Genomic DNA, 6,362 nt, shown 5'->3' with positions numbered 1-6,362 from the left:
TTTTCCAGTTGCAGGTGCCCTCCTGCCTGCCTTTGGCAAAGGAGGAGCATTGAGGTTGAGTCTGGGAGGTAGGGAGGAGGTGCTGGGGTCTCCCTTACTTTCAGGAACACCCGGTAACTTTTTTTCTCACTCCCCCAGGTACTCACACAGTGACGGCAGCAGCCTCCGACTGGGGTCAGAGCCAGTGGCCCCTCTCAGCTCAGGGGAGGGTGAGTAGCCAATTGCGGGATTATCTCCCACGTGCTGCCCAACTCTCGTGTCAGTTTCTGTTTTCTTTCTCACAGCCGACCCAGTCAGGGATCACAGGACCCTCTGAGCCAGCCGGGCGTCCTTCCTTGGCATCGAAGATGGATTCACATCCCCAGCTGTGGGAAAGATAAGTGGAGGACTAGCACCTGGAGAGGGGATGAGAGCTGGGTCCAGTTTTATGGCATCTGGCTAACCTTTGGGAGCAGATAAGCAGTTGAGATGAGTCAGGGAGGCAGCAGGAGGAGCAGGGATCCTCTGTTGCTTTAGAAATCCCCTTTAAGTTTGTGTGTATCTCACTCAGGTATCCCAGAAGATGACAGCCACAGCGTGTGACACCAGTCAGAGCCAGTGAGCTCATTTAGCAGCTGGGCTTCAATGGGATAAGAGCTCTCCCTTCCTTTCATTGAATGGGATTTCTCAAGCTATTCCTGCTTTATTGAAGCATTAGCTTTGGTATCCAAAGAAGCAGAGCTGTTTATGGCAGTAAAGAGGGTTACACTCAAATGCAGGGTTTTTAAATTGAATAATTTTGTGTGCTGTGTTGGTAAGGTGCTTTTCTAATTTGTTATCCTTTTTTCTTTTCCTTAGGAGCCTTGCATCTTTTGGGATCTCCCAATCATTTCAACTGCAGCTTGGTATTTTTTCACCAGTGTTATCCTGTCCTCAGGTGAAGCTGCTCTGTGTTGAAGATGGCTACAGACACCCAGGTTTGTAAGTAGTCAGTGGAGAGTTACAGCCTAGAGATGGAGGGAGGGCTGGGGTACCATCTTAGGGATTGCCAGGGGTGTTTTGAAGGTAGTATGGGTGGCAGATCTTGTGTCTGGTTTTTTTTCTCGCAGTTGACTCCGAGTACTCTCCCGATGGCAGGAACCTCTGAGTCAGCCCAGGTGCCCCTCCTCTGCATGAAAGATGGATTCTCGTCCCCAGCTCTCGGCAAGATAAGTGCAGGGCAAAGACCCAGAGAGGGGTTGGGAGTCGGTGCAAGTGTGTGCCTCACCTGGAGGGATTTTTGAAATTAGTGCAGTGCTATGGGTATTTTGTAACAGGTTATTTGGACACATCCAAGGAAGGGTTTACTTTGTATCATTGGATTCACGTGTACAGGGCGGAGCAGTTCTCGTCTGTGTCACGTTCTCTGTCTCATCCCTGTTTTGTGTCCTTCTTCTCTTAATTGTGTCCCATGGTGTGTGTTGTCACTGGTGCGGGGTGTCTCACTTGGGGTCAGCCTGGAACTGCTCTGCCCTGCTCCGTGGGTCAGTGGGTAGATAGAATATTGCTCAGAGTCTCCCATCAACATGTCAGTTACCTCAGGCAGTGGAACCGATGGCTGTACGGTCCTGCCGGATGGAGCGGGTGTACATAACTCTTGTGCAATCATTATAGCCGAGTGTTGTGGAGCTGATGGTACTTGGACAGCAGGGCCTCGAAGCTGGGTTATCATTTGTATTCTTGTAGGCTGCGGTCAGAGTTCTCACTCGCTCAGTGGAAATGAGTTAAGTGGTTAAGATCTCAGTGACCATGTGGGTGACCTGCCTAACCCTTTGTTTTTATTCGTTTTCTTTTCAGATAAGCGGACACAATGTACCCCAGACTGAGAGAAGCTGAAGCAGCCTGGTAAGAAGGTTGTATTAGGTGTTGGATGCAGGATGTCAGTTTTAGCCACAGGAGTCCTTTATCTTGTGCCTTTTTGTTCTTTATTTTCCAGATGGGGCCCACTCGGTCTCGAGGGGTAGCGGCTGAGCAGGGAGACGAGCGAGGTGAGAATTTTACTCCCCAGCTGAATTTGGAGTTAGTTTGAGGATGTTGTCTATGTGGTCAATCTATGCATCTATGTTGTAGCTGTTTAATTGTTTTTCCAGGCGATACACAACCCTTTACCTGTCTGATGAAGGTGCCGAAGGTCCATCCTATAAGAGGTCAAGCTGAAGGAACCGAGATAGCCAGGATGAGGCAGTACGTCAGCACAAGCCTCCACATCCATGTTGTCTCACAGCGACCGTCTGTCCACTTCAGGGTGTGTAGCAACGCTTCGGCCTGGAGTCTGATGGTGTTTAGAGGTTTTTGGCTTTGCTTGTGAGCCATCCCTAAATGTTTGAGAGCTCAGTGTTTGAGCCTTTACCCCTTTCATTTGCAGGGGAGGCCTTGGGAGCAGCTGAAGAGAGAGGAGCCTTCTAGGTGAGTCGGGGAGGCAGCAGGAGGAGCAGGGATCCACTGCAGCTTCAGAGATGCCCTCTAATTTTGCCTTTCACTCGCTCAGGTATCCCAGAAGATGACAGCACATTGTCCAAGTCTGGTCAGAGCCAGTGACAGGAGGACCTGTCTCGGTGACGGTGAGTAGAGAGATCACGGGGGCTGGGGTCACGTGCCACACTACTCAGATCTTGAGTCTGGTTTTCTTTCTTGCAGTTGACTCCGAGTACTCTCCCGATGCCAGGAATCTCTGAGCCAGCGCAGGTGCCCCTGCTCTGCATCGAAGATGGATTCACATCCCCGGCTGTCGGCAAGATAAGTGCAGGGCAAAGACCCAGAGAGGGGTTGGGACTCGGTGCAAGTGTGTGCCTCACCTGGAGGGATTTTTGAAATTAGTGCAGTGCAATGGCTATTTTGTAACAGGTTATTTGGACACATGGAAGGAAGGGCTTACTTTGTATCGTTGGATTCACGTGTACAGGGCAGAGCAGTTCCGGTCTGTGTCACGTCCTTTGTCTCATCCCTGTTTTGTGTCCTTTGTCTCTTAATTGTGTCACATGTTGTGTGTTGTCACAGGTGCGGGGTGTTTCACTTGGGGTCAGCCTGGAACTGCTCTGCCCTGCTCCGTGGATCAGTGGGTAGATAGAATATTGCTCAGAGTCTCCCATCAACATGTCAGTTACCTCAGTCAGTGGAGCCGATGGCTGTACGGTCCTGCCGGATGGAGCGGGTGTACATAACTCGTGTGCCGTCGTTATAGCCGAGTGTTGTGGAGCTGATGGTACTTGGACAGCAGGGCCTCGCAGCTGGGTTATCATTTGTATTCTTGTAGGCTGCGGTCAGAGTTCTCACTCGCTCAGTGGAAATGAGTTAAGTGGTTAAGGTCTCTGTGACCATGTGGGTGACCTGACTAACCCTTTGTTTTTTGTTGGTTTTTTTTTCAGATAAGCGGACACAGTGTACCCTAGACCGAGATCAGTTGAAGCAGCCTGGTAAGAAGGTTGTATTAGGTGTTGGATGCAGGATGTCAGTTTTAGCCACAGGAGTCCTTTATCTTGTGCCTTTTTGTTCTTTATTTTCCAGATGGGGCCCACTCGGTCTCGAGGGGTAGCGGCTGAGCAGGGAGACGAGCGAGGTGAGAATTTTACTCCCCAGCCGAATTTGGAGTTAGTTTGAGGATGTTGTCTATGTGGTCAATCTCTGCATATACGCTGTAGCTGTTTAATTGTTTTTCCAGGCGATACACAACCCTTTGCCTGTGTGCTGAAGGTGCCAAAGGTCCATCCTATAAGAGATCAAGCTGAAGAAGCCTGAGATAGCCAGGATGAGGCAGTACATCAGCACAAACCTCCACGTCCGTGTTGTTTCGCAGCGGCCGTCTGTCCACTTCAGGGTGTGTAGCAACACTTCAGCGTGGAGTCTGCTGGGCTTTAGAGATTTTTGGCTTTGCTTGTGAGCCATCCCTAAGTGTTTGAGAGCTCAGTGTTTGAGCCTTTACCCCTTTCATTTGCAGGGGAGGCCTTGGGAGCAGCTGAAGAGAGAGGAGCCTTCTAGGTGAGTTGGGGAGGCAGCAGGAGGAGCAGGGATCCAGTGCAGCTTCAGAAATGTCTTCTAATTTTGTCTTTCATTCGCTCAGGTATCCCAGAAGATGACAGCACATTGTCCAAGTCTGGTCAGAGCCAGTGACAGGAGGACCTGCCTGGGTGACGGTGAGTAGAGGGATCACGGGGGCTGGGGTCACGTGCCACACTACTCAGATCTTGAGTCTGGTTTTCTTTCTCACAGTTGAGTCTGAGTACTCTCCCGATGCCAGGAACCTCTGAGTCAGCCCAGGTGCCCCTCCTCTGCATCGAAGATGGATTCGCATCCCCGGCTGTCAACAAGATAAGTGCAGGGCAAAGACCCAGAGAGGGGTTGGGAGTCGGTGCCAGTGTGTGCCTCACCTGGAGGGATTTTTGAAATTAGTGCAGTGCTATGGGTATTTTGTAACAGGTTATTTGGACACATCCAAGGAAGGGTTTACTTTGTATTGTTGGATTCACTTGTGCAGGGCAGAGCAGTTCCGGTCTGTGTCACGTCCTTTGTCTCATCCCTGTTTTGTGTCCTTTGTCTCTTAATTGTGTTCCATGGTGTGTGTCGTCACAGGTGCGGGGTGTTTCACTTGGGGTCAGCCTGGAACTGCTCTGCCCTGCTCCGTGGATCAGTGGGTAGATAGAATATTGCTCAGAGTCTCCCATCAGCATGTCAGTTACCTCAGTCAGTGGAGCCGATGGCTGTACGGTCCTGCCGGATGGAGCGGGTGTACATAACTCGTGTGCCGTCGTTATAGCCGAGTGTTGTGGAGCTGATGGTACTTGGACAACAGGGCCTCGCAACTGGGTTATCATTTGTATTCTTGTAGGCTGCGGTCAGAGTTCTCACTCGCTCAGTGGAGATGAGTTAAGTGGTTAAGATCTCAGTGACCATGTGGGTGACCTGACTAACCCTTTGTTTTTATTTGTTTTCTTTTCAGATAAGCGGACACAACGAACCCCAGACCAAGAGGAGTTGAAGCAACCTGGTAAGAAGGTTGTATTAGGTGTTGGATGCAGGATGTCAGTTTTAGCCACAGGAGTCCTTTATCTTGTGCCTTTTGGTTCTTTAATTTCCAGGTGGGGCCCAATCGGTCTCGAGGGGTAGCGGCTGAGCAGGGAGACGAGCAAGGTGAGAGTTTTCCTCCTGAACCGAGTTTGGAGTTAGTTTGAGGATGTTGTCTGTGTGGTCAATCTCTGTATATATGTTGTAGCTGTTTAATTTTTTTTCCAGGCGATACACAACCCTTTGCCCATGTGCTGAAGGTGCCGAAGGTCCATCCTATAAGAGGTCAAGCTGAAGAAGCCCGAGATAGCCAGGATGAGGCAGTACGTCAGCACAAACCTCCACGTCCGTGTTGTCTCACAGCGGCCGTCTGTCCACTTCAGGGTGTGTAGCAATGCTTCAGCGTGGAGTCTGCTGGGCTTAAGAGATTTTTGGCTTTGCTTGTGAGCCATCCCTAAATGTTTGAGAGCTCAGTGTTTGAACATTTACCCCTTTCATTTGCAGGGGAGACCTTGGGAGCAGCTGAAGAGAGAGGAGCCTTCTAGGTGAGTTGGGGAGGCAGCAGGAGGAGTAGGGATCCCCTGCAGCTTTAAAACTGCCCTCTAATGTTGTGTCTCACTCACTCAGGTATCCTGGAAGGTGACAACCACAGTGTCCGACTCCGATGTGGTCTCGCTGATGGTGAGTAGGGGGATCACTGGGGTTTGAGCCGCATGACACACAACTCACATATTGCTTCTGGTTTTCTTTCTCGTAGTTGACTTGGAGTACTCTCATGATGACAGGAACCTCTGACCTAGCCCAGGTGCCCCTGCTCTGCATCAAAGATGGATTTGCGTCCCCGGCTGTCGGCAAGATAAGTGCAGGGCAAAGATCCAGAGAGGGGTTGGGAGTCGGTGCAAGTGTTTGCGTCGCCCGGAGGGATTTTTGAAATTAGTGCAGTGCAATGGGTATTTTGTAACAGATTATTTGGACACATGGAAGGAAGGGTTTACTTTGTGTCCCTGGATTCACGTGTGCAGGGCAGAGCAGTTTTGGTTTGTGTCACGTCCTTTGTCTCGTTCCTGTTTTTTGTCTTTTGTCTCTTAATTGTGTCACATGGTGTGTGTTGTCACAGGTGTGGGATGTCTCACTTGGGGTTAACCTGGAACTGCTCTGTCCCGCTCAGTGGATCAGTGGGTAGATAGAATATTGCTCAGTTAGACATCAATATGTCAGTTACCTTAGACAGTCGAGCCAATGGCTTTACAGTCTGTGAGCGGGGTTGTCTTGCGATGCCCTGCTTGGGTGTATAGAGTCACAGCTAGGTAGAGTAGCAAAGTGTCCATGGTATGGGCATTTGTCAG

The 6,362-nt window shown here is 50.3% G+C and overlaps 1 long non-coding RNA gene across 1 annotated transcript; it reads left to right on the top strand.

Moving 5' to 3' along the window:
* Nucleotides 1-3,391: 3,391 nt before the first annotated feature.
* LOC113941170 lies at nt 3,392-5,554 on the top strand. Its single transcript, XR_003525617.1, has 3 exons — nt 3,392-3,574; nt 5,245-5,400; nt 5,521-5,554. It is a non-coding gene; the product is annotated as an uncharacterized LOC113941170 (long non-coding RNA).
* Nucleotides 5,555-6,362: the final 808 nt, after the last annotated feature.

The sequence above is a fragment of the Corapipo altera genome, unplaced genomic scaffold (genome assembly GCF_003945725.1).
Source record: "Corapipo altera isolate COAL_440 unplaced genomic scaffold, ASM394572v1 54617, whole genome shotgun sequence".
Classification (NCBI taxonomy): domain Eukaryota; kingdom Metazoa; phylum Chordata; class Aves; order Passeriformes; family Pipridae; genus Corapipo; species Corapipo altera.
The sequence above is the reverse complement of the archived record's forward strand: the minus strand, read 5'-3'. Positions and strand labels throughout refer to the sequence as shown.